This window comes from Symsagittifera roscoffensis, chromosome 2 (genome assembly GCF_963678635.1).
Source record: "Symsagittifera roscoffensis chromosome 2, txSymRosc1.1, whole genome shotgun sequence".
Taxonomy (NCBI): Eukaryota; Metazoa; Xenacoelomorpha; order Acoela; family Convolutidae; genus Symsagittifera; species Symsagittifera roscoffensis.
Window position 1 is genome coordinate 1,962,110 of NC_087063.1, and position 19,540 is coordinate 1,981,649.

The 19,540-nt window shown below is 32.1% G+C and overlaps 1 protein-coding gene across 1 annotated transcript in view; it reads left to right on the plus strand.

Annotated features, from left to right (window-relative positions):
• Positions 1 to 7,433: 7,433 nt before the first annotated feature.
• Positions 7,434 to 19,540, plus strand: part of LOC134838900 (junctophilin-1-like) — a gene marked incomplete in the record, with an annotated part of 55,298 nt that continues 43,191 nt past the window's right edge. The window contains 1 exon segment of the mRNA XM_063854204.1: positions 7,434 to 8,091.

Below are 19,540 nucleotides of genomic sequence, written 5' to 3' on the forward strand. Positions count from 1 at the left end.
GAGCCTCACCCCAAAGCAGCCTTGCGCCGACAACCATAGCCGATAACTTCAACTGACACTTAAACGACCGTTAAGCCAGCGTTTTAAGTTTTATAAGTAGGAACTACCCCACCCCTTTTTTCTTAATTTATTTTGCAAGTGCAAAATGAGGCCGAGTGTTATATGCCAACTTGACAATTGACAACCATCTTAGATGACTTCAACTTTTCACATGTAATCAGGAAAACTCCGGGAAAGAAATTGAAAACCAAAACTCAAAAAAAATACAAAACTGAATTACCAAACACGTGCAACCAACTAATTTATAATCAAATCAAAGTTCAAAGCAAGAAAGACTCAAGTACATCGTGTAAATTAGAAACGATTACATTTTCGTTTTCTATACTAGCATTTGATAGTTTTTGTGAAATATTCACTTCAATACCTGAATTTAGTGATTTTAGCAGCTGCAATAAGATAGTTTTCGTTACGACGACTAAATGAGAGACGGTGCTGCTTTTTCGGTTTTGTTTTTTTTTCCAGGAATTTTCAGAAATCATAAATGTATGTCGATTCACTTATTTGATGATTAAAAAAAGAAACTTTCGAGTCAGTTTTGGAAATTTACGATGACGTTAGCAAAATTTGTGTAGCTTTTATAATTTTCTTCCAATTTTTTGCTAGCTAAGCCAGTTTAGAGCAAGTGGTCTTTCTGCCACTGAAAGTCACTTAACTCATTTTCTCAACAAAAAGTCTCAACAAAACTCCAGGACGCCCTTGTTATTGTTCCGACATTTGTAACGAAAGTAACGGATTTTTTGTGCTCGGGTGGAATTTTTTCTGCAGACAAATTTCGGCTTTTTATCTAGACCTTCCAGAAGGAAGTTTTTAAAAATTATTCAGAAGCTAATATTGATCTGAGCTTAAATTTGAAACAATATTTCACCTGTGATCCTTTTTAGTAAAGTTATGAACGTTTAAAATTTGCCATTTTGGCTAGTTTGTGATAATTAACGCGCGACATATTTCGCACTATTAACGCGTAAGCGGAGACTTAACCCGTCTTCGAAATCGTTCCAAATTGGTTAAAGAACGCTTAAATGCCACAATTGATATGTTAATAGAAGCAAAATTTATCACTTTTTACTTGTAATGACGTGTGGGGAAAAGTTTTTTCCAATCTATCTGAAATTTTTTTTAATTTTAAACTTTAATTTTATTACTTTTAAATTTTTGATGTTATTACTGCTCCATAAACCTTAAAAGGCAATCGGAACAGCCTTGATACGAGCAGTCTTGTTTACATATGAAAGCCTATTGAAGTAATTTGCAAACCCTTTTGAGCAAAAAATCATCCAAAAGCGAAAAAAAAAATAATTTTTTTTTTCAAAATTACTTGAAATTTACCGTTTTTTGGTTATATTTTTCAGCGTTTTTTTAAACTTTGTTTGTCTTTCATCTATGGAACACTAATTGCATACCTGTACACTCCAAAATGTGGGCAGAAAACTTCAACTATTTTTTATTATTCCTTATTAGTTAACATTTTCATTACGTTTCATCTGCAAGTCAATTCAAGTTTTGCAGAACAAATTATGGACTCCAGAAAATATCCAAAAAACAAAAAATTGCAGACACTGCAGAAAACCCATCCATCAATGCGGTAGATCTATTCCATATGCTTAACTTTTTTCAATGCTTTTCGAGGTCACTCGGGCCGAGGTTGCGAATCTGTGATAAAACAATCGGGAACTATCGCGATCAAATTTAAGTTTTTCTTGACTGTCGGTTTGTGCTATACTGTAAAGCAACCCGTCCTTGAAGTTTAAGAAACTTGATTTATAAATTCATTTAGTTTTTGTTCCGACTTTCGTAACGAAAATGACGGAATATTTGTGCTCGGGGTGGGTTTTTTTCTTCAGAAAAATTTCGAATTTTTAACTAGCCATTTTTGGCGGAATTTTTTTAATACCATTCAAAAAATTTTTGTAGACCTGAGCTTAAACTTGAAAAGATATTTCGCCTGTGATCAGTTTTTGTCAAGTTATGGGCGTTTAGAGAAGAACTGAGCCCTTGGTCCTGACTATGAACTTTAGATCGCGGAAATAAGGTAGGCGCGACTTTGAGAGTATGAAAAAAGCCGCGCTTCGACTCGGGCATGGAACAACGGATTGGTTTAAACGGCGATCGAGCGAGCCGATACAAATAATTTCCTTCCAAACATTACGGCAATGAGAAAAACGTGAAATTGAAGTAAGTTAAGAATAAATTTGATTGAAAACTATGGGGAATTCAGTGAAATTGAACCTCTCTTTTTAATTATAATAAGTCGAGGTCAATTTACCAATATTCAGTCAGTCAAAATCTCACTTTATTTTTTTCTAAACCTGGAATTATCAAAATTTGAACCAAATAAATATTTCGAACTAGATATTTTATATAAGACATCTCACAAAATATCTGTTCGATTCTGATCATGATTTGAATATGTACTTCGTAAAAATGTTTTGAGAATTTTGAGGGCGGTTTAAATTTGATTCATTGAGAATGGAATACAATTTTTGTTCCGAAATTCGTAAAGAAAGTAACGGAATATTTGTGCTCGGGGTGGCTTTATTTTCAGACAAATTTCGACTTTTTTACTAGCATTTTTTGACAAAAACTTTTTTATCATTCAAAAATTATTGTTGTCCTAAAAAATTTTACCTGTGATTAATTTTTTTAAGTTATGGTGGTTTCAATATTGCCATTTTGGCCAATTTAGGACAATTAACGCGCAATTAATTTGTTACTAGGAGTGAAATCTATCTTTATGTTAATTATACGGCATGTAGGGTGATGAATTTTACAAAAAAATCTTGAATTAAAAAAAAGAAAAGTGCAAAATTAGACATGTTCTGGTGTAAATTATACACGCTTTGAAGAATTTGTTCATACTTCCGAGAACGTAACGCAATTTATTTATGCGTGGCGAATCAACCTGCACAAAAAATCGTTGCAAATTGAATTGAGGCTAGTTAATCGGATTGGTCGTAATAATTTCATACGACTCAACATTTCACTCTTTGATAGTGTCCAAAATTTATAGGTTTTCAATATTTTCTTTTACCAAAAACTATTCTATATTAATTAAGGGACAGTCGTAATTCTTAGGGCTTTGCCCTGATTTACCAGCAAAATTGTTTTAAGTGAATTGAAGCCTAATTTTCAAACTCCTGAAGAATCTCTACGGATTTTTTTTTACAGAAAAAAACAGCCACTCAGATTTTGCATTAGAAAATTTAAGAAACATTCGATTAAGCAGTTTTATAGAATTTCTCGATTAAAAATTAAAAATTTCTGGAAGAGCAGCAGTTCAAATCGGAGACTTTCTTGATTAAAGACACATTTCGATGACTGGAGCCGAAACATTTCTTGGAAAAAACGGAATATTTATGCTCGGTGTGGTTTTTTTATTCAGTCAAATTTCAACATTCGAAATAATATTTTTCAAAAAAAGTTATTCCCCGTTGAAGATATCGACTTCTTGAGTTCAAACTTAAAAAGATATTTTAACTTCGATTACTTTTTGTAAAGTTCTGGGGTTTTGAAAATTGCCGAATTGGCCATGATCTGGTCTAAATTATGCGCGCTTTGAAGAGTTAAATCATAATGCTGAGAGCGTAACGCGAATTATTTATGAGTGGCGAATTATCCCGCGCAACAAAATCGTTCCAAATTGAATTGAGGCTAGCTAATAAGTCGTAGTAATTTCGAACGACTCAAATTTTTACACTTCGTTTTTGTCCAAAAACTATAGTTATTCAATCTTTTTCCCCAAAAACTATATTTTCCTCTATATGAATTAAGGGACAGTCGGAGCATTCAGGGCTTTGCCCTGATATACGAGAAGTCTTTTCTGAATCTTATTTGGTTTCACTGTGATGTTTGTTTATGTTACAACATGTATATTGTTAGTCATTCAAAACAGAAAGGATCTGAAAAACTTATTCACCTCTTTATTCGCCTCTTAGCTATCCATCTGTTTGAAAGTTGTTACTCAATGAACGCAGGGGAAAAATTATGAGTGTTATTGCTATGTTAAGCATTTGACGGAACACAAACAAAGTTAATCAGAAAATCTGTCATAATGTTTTTGTGATATCCGCAGTAACCAGTTGACTTTATGATAGATGTTTTCGGAAACATTAATATCGGTATAAATAAAAACAAATCAATCTTCATATTGTTTGTTTTGAGATGCAGAGATCATTCGAGTTCACTGACTGTCTTATAGTCCTAATCCCGTCATAGAAAATTGTTTGTTTGACATTATGGCGCGCTGCCAAACATTAAAAAACATGGAAAAATCTCGCAGGAACCACTAGTTGCCTAAATTTTGATTTAAATAACGATCTTTCTGAAAGAAATCAACACTCTCAAAATTTTTTTTTGTTTGCTTGTGATGCGAATAAGCACGAAGATAATATATACCTATGGAAAAAGCAGTAACTGAAATAAAAAAAACAAGTTTACATTACGAGGTCAAACTTCCGCAACAGCCCAAAATCGGCAGCATTGCTACTTTTCTTTGATATTCTTTGTTGTTTTTGATTCCACAAAGAATTACTTAGAACATTATACCGCTCAAAATTGCTTCAAAGTAGGCAAATTTGCGGAATCCGTAATTGTATTTGTGGAATCCAGAACAGTTTCTGGAATCCACAAGCAATTAAAAAGTCATGTGTATAGTTACATAGAGCTGTTGCAGAATCCGCAACTGTAAGCTAAATCCGCAAATTGAAAGTGGAATCCGCAAACTGTAAGTGAAATCCGCCAATTGTAAATGGAATCCGCATTTTGTTTGCGGACTCTACTTATTTCTGCGGATTGCATTTACTTTTTGCAGATTCCTCTTACTTTTTGCGGCATCCTATTACAGTTGGGAGTCCCAAACAACTAGCTATTTTTGCTTGTTGCGGAATCCGCAACAAAACAAATATGCCCACAAAATTTACTTTACAGGTATTTGTACGCAGAATCTAATCAACTTTTCTTAGTGGAATCCACTTACATTTTGGAACATGTTTAAAGATTTGTCTCCGGAATCTAGGAACAAACAGACCCAAAATTGTGCGCCTATCCAGTGCACAGACTGGAATCGTAATGTAAAAATGATGATTGATCGATAAATTAATTTCCTGGAAAAAATTCTGCTTTCACATAAAAATGGTTCAAACGAAACAATCAGAACAAAAACTTCAATTTCATACACTTTTTTTTCACTTTCGATTTATGTTTTTGCAACTAAACTCAAAAAGTAAAATTTTAGGAACGTTAAATTATCTAAGATGATAATTTTGTAGGACGGCGAAAACGAATTGAAAAATTTTGCTCCTTTGTGAGTTCAAAGTTCTAAAGCGTTGAGTAAAATTTCTGAGTGCAATTTATCGTGAATCATAAATCAACTTCATTAAAAAAATAAAATTTTTCGTGAATCATATATCAACTTCAGTAAAAAATAAAATAATGGTTCCTTAAGAAACAAAATTACAGCTCGACTATCTCAAAATTAAGCTGCAAGTTTCAATTTGCTAAAAAAAATTGGTTGTCTCCAAGTTTGCGAAAGTTCTCCAAAACTGTTTAAGCGACAAATCTACCAATAGTTATTTGTTCGAAGAACAAAAGGTTCAGCTTTAATTGCAATTCAAGAGATAAATTGATAAATGAATAGAAAAACAGCTTGGATTTTTTTTAGCAGAAAGACTTTTTGGTAGATTTATAAAACATTAATACAAGTTACAATTTTAAGCTATTTGATATTATTTTGATGAATAATTTTTATTGGATTAGATTGAAAAATTGGGGAGCTAGTTTTTTATTAGTTCCATAATTTTTTAATAGTTTTATCAAGTCCTGTTTTTTCATAAATTTTCAAATGAAAACCAAAACTTTAAAATAAACAAAAACATTAATAATGACGATGCTAAGCACTTATATTGTTTATTTGCGGCGTGTAAATAGGCAGATGTTAAATAGTCTCAGCTTTGGCACATAGCTTAAAGGCAAATTATAAAAAAAACCTAAATAAAAACAATTGTGCTCGTATAAAGGCAGAAGCCCGATTGTTCAGAATGGCCAATAATTGAATCAAACAGTTTTTGCCTTATGAAATAATATCAAACTAAAAATAATAGGCTGATAACCTTGAGTTTTATGTGTTAAATTTGGAGACGGTATCGAAATCTTAAGATTAATTAGCTTGCCTCAATTTAATTTGGAACTATTCGTAGCACGGCTAAACTGGCCAGGCGAAAGTAAATCGAGTTATTTTTTCAGCATCAAACTATAAAAGGGCAGTTTAGCTGAATTTTTGTCAGGTTAATATCGTGGTGTGAAAATTCAGAGGGTCTACAACGATCCAGGGATTCATCCAACGAGAGAAAAATTCTGATAAATAATTGTCTGAAGTAAGAAAAAACCTCCGTGATTATAAAAATTCCTCAATTTCTTTGAAGGTCCGATCAAACTGAAGAATAAAAACTGTTTTCTTTTGTGTGTGTCGTGTGTGTGTGTCCTGTGTTTCATTATTTCTCATTCTTTTTCATTACAAAAATCCAAATAGTGTAGTAGTGGTGAGCCAGAAAAAAGGCAAAATAATCTGAAAAAAATAAACAGAAATCGTTTTTTTTTCGCTTTTTTGCTTTCCTAAATTAGACAGAACAGTCTTTGCTTGTTGACCACTTCAATTACTGCGATTTTTTTTTTGAGTTGCATTTTAGAGTGAGGTAGTCTTAGTCGATCTAATTCAATTGGGCTCCAAGGGGTATTTGAAATGCCTGATCTTTTTTTCTCTTTGTTAGCTTTCTAACTACAAACTTTTCAAGTTCCCATTTTGCTACAGAGTTGACCACAATTCAATGAAATTTACAATCTCAACGACGTATCATTTCTAAGATAAAAAGTGGATCTTAGCTAGTTAAGCAACTTCAGTAAACAAACATCGTAATTACACAGCGCAGTACCTTCTCTAATTTTTTCTCCGTTTCTTTTCGTTTCTTATTTTAGAAAAATAAACAAATGATAATCGAATCGTCAATGAAAAAAAAATAAAACAATCGATACAATTAGCCCAAGTATGAATAAAAAATATCGAGTTGTGACAATTTTAGTTGTTTTTTGTTGCAGAAAACAAGAACATTCAGATGAGACAATATCATCAAAAGATGAGTTTTTTGATCAAATCATAATTCATCGAGGTTTCATTTTGTGTATTTGTCTGCTATGAAGCTTATCGGCTCGTGCGTTTTTTCTGAGCTCATTAGACGGCGTTGGTATTGGAGGAATTTTGAGCCCAAATTATTTTCTTTCGGATTAAGGGTTACCATTTAAAAGGCACGGGTTGTAGCTGAATAAAAAAGCAGTAGGACTATGAATTGTTTTTTACCCTGCTTTTTGCCCTTAGGGTCGTTCAGTTTGCAGCAGCAGTCTTTTAGCGTCAATTTTTCTCCAGCTCGTACTAGCTCTGTTCCATTTGGCTCACTCCCTCGCTTCGATGGTACAATATACTTTTACTTTTTATATATGTTACCATTTAAATGTAGCAAGCTCCTCAGTTTCCTATCATCCTAATATGCCATCTTAACTAAGTGTTAAGAAAATGAAAGTAATAGATTGAGTAATTGAATTCAATGAATGGCGTTTAAAAAAAACTCGATTCTTTTTTCGCTTCATTTATTTCAGACGCGACTTGATAAAAATGGTGAAAAAATGTCAAAATTGCAAAAGAAAGAATATGAATTAGAAACAGTACGCCTTGTTGCAGCATTTATCGTTTTTATTCTAACGTCGTTCTACAAAAGACGCAATCTCTAACTGAACATCTAATTTCCCCACAAAGTTATTTCACTTAATTTGCTTCCAAACCATCACTTTAGAAAAAGGAAGTCTAGCTACAATTATTCGAATAAAAGAGCCCCAAACTGAACCCGACATTTTAAGTTTGATTTAGACACCACCTTCTGATATTTTGTCGCTAATTGTCCGCACTTTATTTTCACTTTTTAACTGAGAATTCTTGAGATATTAGTGGATTGTTTATACACATTTGTATTGCTTCTTGACAGCAAAACGGTTAGTTAAGATCTTTGATCAAATCTACAATTTTTTTTAGAAGTTTCAACCTCACAGATAACTTAATAAAAGGATCCTTTATAAACAGAAAAAAAAACAGATTTGGTACAGTTGGTATAATCTTTTCAGCAGTTGGTCAAAAACTGTATGCCTAACCGTTGAGTTATTCCTTTAAAGAGGTTAAAATTTCTTACTAGAGGTAATACGGAACTATATAAGGGATAATTAAGAAATCCGAAGCAAGTCGTAATTTTTTGAATTTTTTGCTTTTGTTTTAAATTACTGCAAAATGAGTTTTAAAGCAAAATTTAAACGCTCGCAACTCAAACTAACGCTAACGCATGTAATTGACATCCCGTACCCAGGGGATTTTCTGCGCAAGATCTGAAAATCTTTATTTCTTACATAAGTCGATTCTCAGATCTGAAATTCTTTATTTCATATCTTGATAAGAATTTACAAATTTCAGATCTGAAATTTGGATCTGAAACTGAAAATTTCAGATGTGAAATAACCTTGAAAAAAAACAAAATTTCAGATCTGAAATCAGATCTGAGAAAACCTTTGTTAAAATATAATTTATGAATTTCGAGCAAAACATGGAGTTTTTATTTTTTTTTTGAACTAAATTTCTTGATCAACTGTTTTAAAAGTTTTCAAAAACTGTTAGAGGACCTGTAACATTTTTGATTTTCATGCGCTATTTATGCGTTTCCAATGTTTATCTGATGCTTGGTGAATCATACTTCGGCAGTCTCCAACTGAGACTTTGCTGAGTATCTGCTAGTAGCTAGCAGAAGCTTAAAAAATCAAAAATAGCAAAAAATGAGTCCGAATCATTGATTGTTCAGATCTGAAATAACCAAGAAAAACTTAAATTCAGATCTGAAATTAGATCTGAAATAGATTGTTTCAGGTCTGAAATAACCAAGAAAAAGCAAATTCCAGACCTGAAATTAGATCTGAAATAACCAATCCTTAAAGTATCCAAAGGTTATTTAAACATTTCACAACCTATTTCAGATCTGAAATTTAGATCTGAAAAGATTATTTCAGATCTGTTTTAGAAAACTTACTGGGTACAAGATTGTTGGAGCCATAGTTCGACCTTGTTTGACTACATCAACCCTGTTTTACTCATGGTTAAACCCTGCTTGACCCGAGATTCGACTTTGTTCGACCAAAGCTTTCTTTCGAACATCCTATTTTGGGTAAAAAACCGGACATCATTCGACCGTTCTGCCCGTACCCAGAGAATTTGCATTATCTGAAACTCTTTATTTTTTACACATGTTGGTTGTCAGATCTGAAATTCTTTATTTCCGATTTTGATAAAAGTTTGTATTTTCAGATCTGATTTAGAAAATTTAAAATCTTAAATATCCTTGAAAAACAAAATTTCAGAGCTGATATCAGATCTGAGAAATCCTTTGTTGAATTATAATTTATGCATTTCAAGCAAAAACTTAATTTTTGTTTTTTGATATTTCTGCAATACACAATTATGTTTAGATTGAAATAAAAACAAACTAGCGGTAAAAAAACTGTGTTAAGACTGTGTTAAAGATCGGTCAAATTTTTGATGTTCATGCTCTACTCATGCGTTTCCAATGTTTACCTCATGCTTGGGAAAACATATTTTGGCAGTCTCCAACTTGAGATTTTGCTGAGTGCCTGCTAGTAACTAGCAGAAGCTATCAAATACAAAATTTCAAAAATAGCAAAAGTTGTATCAGAAACCTTGATTTTTCAGATCTGAAATAACCAAGAAAAACTAAATTTCAGATCGGAAATAGATTTTTTCAGATCTTAGGTAATCAGGAAAACAAAATTTCAGATCGAAAATAACCCATTCTTAAGTATCTAAGTTTTATTTTAACACTTCACAACCCTTTTCAGATCTGAATTTTAGATCTGAAAAAGATTATTTCAGATCTAAATTATAACATTTACTAGGTACGTGTGGTCAAAATATGAGTCGAGAACGTCGTCCAGGATGGCTAGAGCGTCAACTTTCACTGAGCATTGAAAGCTTCATTTTAAAACATAAACATACTGGAGGTAAATTACTCTGTCTCTCGAAAACATATTTTCCAGCTGAAGCAAGCCTGAGTTACTGGGTATTATGCGTTTTATGCACCCGGGTCGATGTTCCTAACCTTTGTTTCTCTCTTTCAAATTCAAAAGAGCTCAGTTTTTTGCAAGAAAAGCAGTTGAGACGCAAGTTTGTGTCAAGCATAAAGTCAAAACGTGGGCAATCCTGGCCAGGAAAATTGAAACATACGTCGAAATCTATCTAAAAGCTATTTTGGCCACTAAAATTGAAATATATGCTTGGCACAAACTAAATATAGGACGAGCACAATGGAAACCAATCAATCACCCCTGATGTTGTTTTACCCGTCGAAATTTTTTGAATAACTTAAATCGATCAAAAAATTCAGCTCAAAAAACATCCGTATTGCAACAAAATATTTATTGCCGTACGGAGAAGTGCTTATCTAAAAATTATGTGACCTTAGGCTACCTGCGGTAAAAAAAAACTTGAGTTAAAGTGAAGTTTCTTCTGTTATAAATTTCAGATATGAATTTGCTAAGTAAAAAAATCTTCTAGATACCATATTAATTAGCATATATATTTGAAACTTTTTTCAATTCAGATTTCAGCACAACAACTCAACTTGAGAGAAATGATAACATTCGTTTTTTCCTAAAAATCATAGATGCTTCAGTTTGGTAGTCGAAAAATTTGACCCATAGAACAACGATAATCAAAACATAGGTAGAAAAATAGTCTAAAGTTAGTCAAAAAAATAATTATAAGAAAAGCGAAAACATAGATCAACCAATTCTGATTTCAATTTTGTAGTCACTGGCAATTTTTAATACAAACAAGGCTGCCCGTATCAGGGCAAAGCCCTGAATTTTCGAACTGTTCTATGAAGTAGTAATTAAATAAAGCTATTTTTTTAAAATGAGATTTTTAGTGAAAATCATCACCCCCACACCATATTAAGTTCAAAGTGAAATAATTTGATTCTAGTAACAAATCAATTATGGCAATTTAGCATCCTTCAACCAATTTTGAACGATTTCGAAGACGGAATAAATCTCCACTGACGCGTTAATAGCGCGGAATACATCGCGCGTTAATTGTCTTAAATCTTACTTTAATATATCGGGGAATACATCGTTAATAGCGCGGAGTTTATCGAGCGTTAATTTTCTCAAATTGTCTCGAAATCTTACGAAAAAAATCAAACGTGTTATAAGTTGTGATATAAGTTCAGGACAACCTTACCTTTTGAATAATATTGAATGATATTAGAAAAAAAATTAGCAAAGGGATATTTAATCGGAACAATTACTAAAGGTTTTTGAATGAATATTAACAAAAAGCAGCCGCAGCTTCTCGTATTTGGTTTTCCTGGCACATTGAAAAGGTTTTGAAAATAGTAATTGAAATAGTTTCAGTAAAAAACATCACTTGAATCCTGTCTGAGATATTTTTGCGTTATTGATTAAGTTTTTTTTGCTAATTTCAGTACAAAAGAAGTCTCTTACACAGCCCAACAAAGTTTTACTTGGGTGATGCTTTCAAAACTTGCGCAAAACGTTTAAGATTTTTTCTGAAGCCAATCAAGATTTTGAGTTTTTTCAAGTAAACGTGACTTTTTTAGCTATCAATCAAATGCTATACTTTTACACAAACACTTTGTAAAACAGCTGGAGTAATTCATCTTTAGGCACAGTATGGGTTCTGAATTTTGAAAAAAAAAATTAACAATTTCATAGATTTTGTTCCGACTTTCTTAGAAAATGTGAATTATAAATGCATAGGGTAGTTTTTTATTATTCAGTCATTTTTTCAAATTTTAGCCAAGTATTTTCTGTTTTTTTTTTAAAATCATCTGATAAATATTGTTGTTTTGAGCTCAAATTTTAAAACTTATACTTCCCCTGTTATCATTTTTGGTAAAATTAATTTGATTTAAAAATTGCTAGTTTGGCCACTTGGGGATAATTAACGTTCGATACAATGCGTTCCAAATTAAATTGAGGCAAAAATGGGTCGTATTATTCGAATACAAGAAGCTAAATACATTCATTTGTAGCTTAAATTAGCGAGAGAATAAATGAAAAAAGTTTAAGCGTGTGGGTGGGTAATTTTCTTTTTTTTGATCTTTTCTTTAAAATTTCAACCAAAAATTTTTTAAGTTGGCCTTTAAGTGCAGCCGGAACATTCAAGATTTTGTTCTGATATTCGAGCAATCTCACTTTCAGATAAGTATTTTTCCGTATTTTTTGCGTAGTGAAATGAGAAGAAAAACGAGAACTTGATCGAGTGACGTATTTTTGCTGTATTTTGTACGCGCCCTGACGCCTTTTGTGCCATATTTTTGGCCTAGAGTGCGACTAAAGCGACATTGAGAGCTAAAAACATTATTAGAAAAAATATATATATTACTATAGTTGCCTTCAAAAAATGAAAAACGAAACAAAACAAAATCGAAAAAATTTGCAACAAAATTTCTTACGTTTTTCTTTGTAGAACTTATTCAAATTTTTGAAACTTTTCACTACCAAGAAATCGCTAACTGGAGCTTCAAAAATTAATTTGGCTGGAGAACAACTAAAATTTCACGGCTTAATTGAGAGCATTATCTATTACAACACTTACTCGCTAGCCGAAATTAAGCGCCACTTTTTAATCCAAAGCGATTAAACTATTGTTTAAATTTTTTCAACTCAAAAATTCACCCATTTTGCATTCCAATCAAATAATTTATGATTTATAGCTTCTTTGGCGATAGGACGCGATTGCGTTATTGATGGCAATCTCAGCTATTCAATACTTTTGGATCTGTTTTTTTTTAGTTGTAGGCATTTTCGAGATACATTCTACCTTAGAAAACCCTTGTAGTAAAAAACGCTTGTTTCTTTTTCAATTCAAGGCAGATAAATAACACACCCTGGGGGCCCAAAGAGTATTGGGAAGCAATTTAGTTTTAATTCTGCTGTGCCCGTCTGCTCTATTCGATCCACCCGATTCTACTCAATTCGGTCTCGATGGTAGAAGTCAAATTAAAATCACTCCAGCAGAGATGCTACTCACTTCATCCTACCAGAATGTAACATACCATCAGAAAGCTTTTTTCAACCACCCCCACCCTCCAAGTCATCTTTCAGATTCGATATTGAAAACTATTTTCACCTTGCCATCATGCAATGAAATTTCACATAGTGAACAAATTAACTATTGTGAACTGATTTATTCTCAGTACTCTAAATTGTGAAGTCGCGCATTTAGCCATATTGATACGTAGAATTATTTAAAAACAAATGATCTGAAAAAATGAGATAGGGTGGAATCAAAAAGACTCCTATACTTTCATGACGCAAGTAGTAAATTAAGTTTCGGATCACCTGCCAAAAAAGGTTGTAAATGCTTTGAGAGAAGGAATTCCGCCATCGGCGACAGTGCTTCCCCGCTGTTAGGGCGTGGATCGGAACAACAACAAATCGATAAATCAAGGTCAAACGCGACTTCAATACTCGGCCGAAAACCTTTGTCCGCCTAGAAATGCTTGCAACCTGACTGGAAAAATGACAAAATTTTGTATTTGGAAATCTCAAGTCAAAATCAAAAATGCTTAGCTTAAAACTCGAATAAAAATAAAAATTGTAACATCGAACCCATAATGGTAAAAATAAGTTCAGTTCAGAGTCAAAACTTTGTAGTCGAACACATCTTTGCAGCAAAGTATAACTATTTTAAAACTTTGACGACTATCAAACTCAAAATTTTAATTTTTTTTGTCAGGACTGGTACAATCAAATTGTATTTTGACGAACAAGATTGGCTATGGGTAGTTTTTAGCGTGAGTGGAATTTGGCCATCGATGAGACAAAGAAGTGCAAAAACTATCTGCATTAAACTACTTTTTGAGCTATATATCGTTCTCAGTCAATCAGTGAATTTTCAAAACAACAAGGAAATTTTGAAAAAAAAAACATCGGTAGGGCTATTTTCAGCAAATCTTTGCACTCATGCCGAACTAACTAATTTAATAACAGTAAATTGCATTATGACTATTATTATTATATTGCTATTTTTTCTATTTCTAGTTTTTCGTTGACAGACACTTCTTGAATTCAAAACTTTTTGCAAAAATCGTAAGGCACCAAAAATACCTTAGTTTTGCGTTGGTAAGCCTTGAAAATGGGTTTGTCATAAAATTGTGTTGTTAACAGCAAAATTATATTAATTATGGTTACAAAAACTGATGAAAAACTTATAAACGTTTATCAACATATTTTCTATAAAATTTTGTCGCCCACAAATTCAATTTGATTAATTTTCGTCTCGTAGCCAAATAATAAAAAAAAACTGCTTCCTCAACTGAACTTGCAGATTTTTAGCTCACCGCTTACGTGTTGTAAGCCAGATACTAGTTCCAAACTAGACTTATTAAAAGTTTTTAAAAATTTTCAGTTTTTATTCTAAATTCTGTTTGAAAGAGACTAGTTAACAGGCCAAAATTTGGTCGTAGAAAAAACATCTTAATCGCAATTATTACTTCATTTTTTTAAAAATCAAATTAACAAATTGGCTTCGGGGGTACAGATCAGTGGAAAACAATTTTTTAATTTCATTCACATTTTTTTCTCAAGTTTTGAAGTTCGATTCTAAAATTTTGTAATTTTTGAGTGACAAGTATTCGGTTGTTACGTCTGCGTTAAATAGCCCAATTTTGGGCGCATTTATAGCTTCTTGTTGTTCCGACTATTGAAAATGGAAAATAACTTTTTATTCGTGTGTTTTTCAGGTTTATTGTTTTGACCAGTGAAGATGGGAAAGAAATTTGTGTTGTGGTGTGTTTTAGATTTTTCTACGGAAAATCAAGAAACACAAGTAATAATCGGAATGGGTCGAGTAATATAGCAAATCACTGCCCTTTCAGTCGTCCAGGTGTAGAGAAAAACTGGCTTACAAAGATAGAATTTTTCGTTCAGTTGCAAGCAAGTGAAAACAGCGAGCAGACTTATTAGAGAAGGATAAACCGCGAAACTTTTATTCAAGACCTGAAATTTTAGGATTTCCAGTAAAAAAACTATTTCAACGTTTTAGCAATTATTTGTGAATAAAATACTGGGAATTTTGATTATGTAGCAACTTAGGCACCGTTAATTAGAATTATTTGTGCAAAAGGTATTATAATTGGACCATGGAAGGCAAACTGTCTTTTTTCAAATTTCAATTTTTACCATAACTGATTCTAAGTGAAATTCAATTTGAAAAAATAGCCTTTCGGATAGTGATTTGATAAATTTTTATGCGTAAATTTTTATGACTGAAAATTTTTTCAAGACGAAAACACAGCCCGACTGCCATTTACTTTACTTTTGTTCCGACTAATGAATCCCCTCGCACGCCAATGATACGGAGCTACCAAAAAGTAAATATGATGAAAACTATTTTAGTTTAACTTTTGCCAAGACTTCCCAAAAAACGGTTGCCAAAATATCAGTGCTTGCTATATCTTGAGAAAAGTCGCTGAAGCATGAAGTTCCGCATATGAAGTTCAATTTTCGCCACAGAGCTGTTGCTGCTCTTTTTGTTCACGTTTCCTGCCATTTCATAGTTTCGCTACATTTTTGTTGTTTCATTTTGATAGTAAGTAGCAGTCTGCGTTAAACTATGCGATGGTATACTAGACGTCGTTTAGTTTGGTCGGTATAATGTAAATTTTCCTCATTTATACCGTCTTAATTCCTCAGTTTTCCTTCCTTATTTTCATTCCCTACCATGGTCCATTAACCGATTACCGGTGTTCCTTTTGACATAAATCCCAATTAACCGAAAATACCTCAAAAATATCTGAAAAGAAGCCCCTATTTCATCTGACTCAGTTGTTTTTTTTTCTGAAAAAAAATGAAAAATGGGTGGAAAAAGTTGGTATTTGTTTTCATTTAAAGATTAAAACTAGTAAATGGACTTTGATGACAAACATATAATCAGAAACGTGTCCTAAATAACTGACTGACAGGTACTTGGTCAAATTCTGCTGATAAAATTTGTACAACTATAATACATTGGCAGTACAAAAAAGTTTCTATTCGCTTTAGCGTTATTTTTGTTTAAATGTCAAACCCCTGAAACTATTTTGCATTGAGCAATTTAGTCTTATATTTGAAGCGGCAATGAAATTTGTGCTGAACATAATTGTAATTATAAAACTAATCATCATCAAAAGAGTGAAAATGGTTTGATCATGTTTTTCTAAACACCATTTTTTTAAAAGAAAAAGCGCGATTTTTTTGTTTGTATATTAACACTTGTGTGTATTTCATTGGTTTGTTTTCGCCTTAACTTACTGTTTTGTATGTTATTTGATATTTCGGACAGTTGGTAGGTCTGCGCAGGTTCCTTCATACCATCAATGCCCTTTCATCGCATTTTAGTTGAGTACTTCTCTACGTTTTCTCGTTTCCTCTTTTCGTTGGTTTCTTTTCCTCCATAATCGACGCAGCTATACGCAAAATTCCGTTTGCAATCGACATAAACATTGAAACTTAGTCAGCGTTTCAATTTTAGCCCTATAAGTCCATCTTAACTGACAAATCGACGAGCGGGCAGTTTATTTGAAAGTAACTTTTCCTTTGCCCGCAGAACCCTCTGAGTTCATCAAACTATATTCTTGAAATTCCATCTAGTTCATATCATTATGACCTTCTAAACATTTTGGTGTGTATCTGATTTTATAAAGAATTGACCCTTTGGGTATTGATTATATGCATTCATTATACACAAAAACTGCAAATTCTAATGAGAATTTTTCAATACATCGGTTTAGCAACAGGGTGAGTTTGCAATTTTTTCTTTTAACTTGTAGGTTTTATTGTGTTTTCGATCTGTTTTGTTCCAATAAAATATCGCTTAGAAAACTCTTTCAATTTCAGACAGAATTACTCCGCAGCTCAGTGAATTTTTTCAAGGCTCTATTTATGACTGGAAAAGTTTGTTCCTTAACAATTTAACCAATCCTATCTTACTATTGCTTTTCTACCCGACGCAGCAGTTCCATAAGATTTTAGAATTTTTCAAACTACCTGAGAGTTTTTTTTCATCAGCATGATTCTAATAAGTTTCTGAATTGGTGCATGCATCAAGAAAGAATTTCGTAGAGTTTCGAATTCATTCTTACAAGATATAAAAGTCTTATTAGATTTCAAAGATTTCGTTTCAATTATTTCATTTCAAAAAAATTTTACGTTTAGGTTCCCGCATCCAGTTTCAAGCAATAATAATCAATTATATTACGGTTTAAGTATCAGTTTTACTGAAATTGAGAAAAAAATCGATTTAAGTTAATTAATAATCGATTATTATCTCTCTTTTTAAAACCAAACTATGATTAATTTTAATCCATTTTGATTGATTAAATCGATTATTTATTCTTCTTTTTTTGACACAGTTATTATCAATTATAATTGATTATAATCCATTATTTTTATTCAAATTTCTAATTCATTAGTTTTGCACAAAAATCCATTATAATAGATTATAATTGATTATAGTCCCTTATGTTTGTCTATTTTGTCTTCAAAGTTGCATCTTATTTGCGTATATTTTATGCTTTTTGAAGATGTTGATTCCTATGAAAAATGAGAAAAACGTTTTTGAATTTTTCCAATAAATTCCAATTTATAAGGTTTTTTTTTCATTTCTTCTCCATTAGGGTTGTTTTGTGATAAATATTTTAAGCTTTTTTAACCACCAAAACATCAGCAAATTGATTTAATTTCATGATTGATTCGGAAAATTTATTTTTCATCTACCGCGGGAATTTTTCGACTAATGAAAGGATCTCTATGAAACTTCACTTTCGTGGTAAAACTTTTGTTTCGTGGTAAAACATGAACCAAAGTGTTCAAGAGATCTCTCTTTTAGAGATTTTCTTATTGACACAAAAATAATAACCCATAAAATATAATTCGAATATAGTTTTGAATTGACAAAGTTTTAGCTAAGTAAGAGATAATAATCGATTATAAATGATTTTAAGAGGTTTTTGTAAGAACTATAATCAATTATAATCGATTGTAAGATATTGTAATCTCTTGGAAAATATCGCGATTATAATCAATTATAAATCCTTTAAAAGCCTAATTTTGAAAATTATAATCAATTATAATATTCAAAAAATCATCATAATAATCCGTTATAATCGGTTACTTACGCCTAATTCGGTCAGACCGCGTAAACAACCCTGCTTGGACAGACCGCTTAGCAGAGCTTTTGTAGGCACCCGTGTTGATCGAACAAATTTATCTTGTACTTATCAAATCAAATAATGCTTATTGTATAGCTTCAATAAACTGCAAACGTGCAGAAAAACGTAAAATTAACCTATGATAAGCATTTTTCTTTGTCTGAACATTTTTGACAAGCAAAACTCCATTAATGAAAGTTTTATGGCTGCCAGTTTTGCTTTATTTTTTTTGTATTGTATTCAATAACACAAAAACTAGGGGTTTTCCGATAAAAACGAAACCCATTGAGTAAGTCTCAGAAGTCGCACAGACAAATTGCAATCGCCATGCACGGTCTTGCTCTAAATTCTGAATTTACACAGTATTAGAATAAACATATTTTTTTGTATACGGCTAGAAACCTTTTACTTTAAAAAAACTATTGGACAAAACATTACGACGCCAAACTGTGCACAGGATAGGCGCTTATTTTTCAGTCTCTATGTTCCTGGATTCCAGAGAAAAGTCTTTAAACATGTTAAGTTATGTCGGAAATAAAAAAAAATTTGAAAGAACAAAAAAGAACGAAGTGAGCGTCCTCGTTGCGGAATCCCAATACAAATCACAAAATGCGCAGTTTGGCCTCGTAATGAAACCCTGGCCTATTTTTTGTTTTAAAAAAATTTATTTTGGCATATAAAATCTAAAAAACTAAGAATTCTGACTGCAAGCAAAACACTCATTATATTTTAGTTTTATTTGAGTTGAAAATTTCATTTTGGACTGCGTTAAAGGCAAAAATTAGTAAAAAAAAAAACTTTTTTGCAAAAGGCAAAACAGTTTTTTGGGATATTTTTTGGTTGAGCATAGAACTAGTTTTGCGACTGAAAGAAGCTAAGAAATTTTTTGCCGCACTTTTTTCAATCGAAAGTGAATTATAAAACGTTTTTTTTGTAGACTTCAGGTATGAAATTGTACGAAAACTTTTTTGTTGTATGAAGTAACACCAGAGCATTCAAAGTTCCGGTAGGGCAATCTCTGTGAAATTGTAAAAATGTATAGTCGATTCCCTTATATGGCAATCATAATGTGTGAAGTCGGGCTCATACTTAAGCTTGTGCTTTAGATCTGCTCCAGAATGACTGTTTCTGGCTGCAGTTTTGGTAACCAAACCAAATTTTTCAGATGCAAA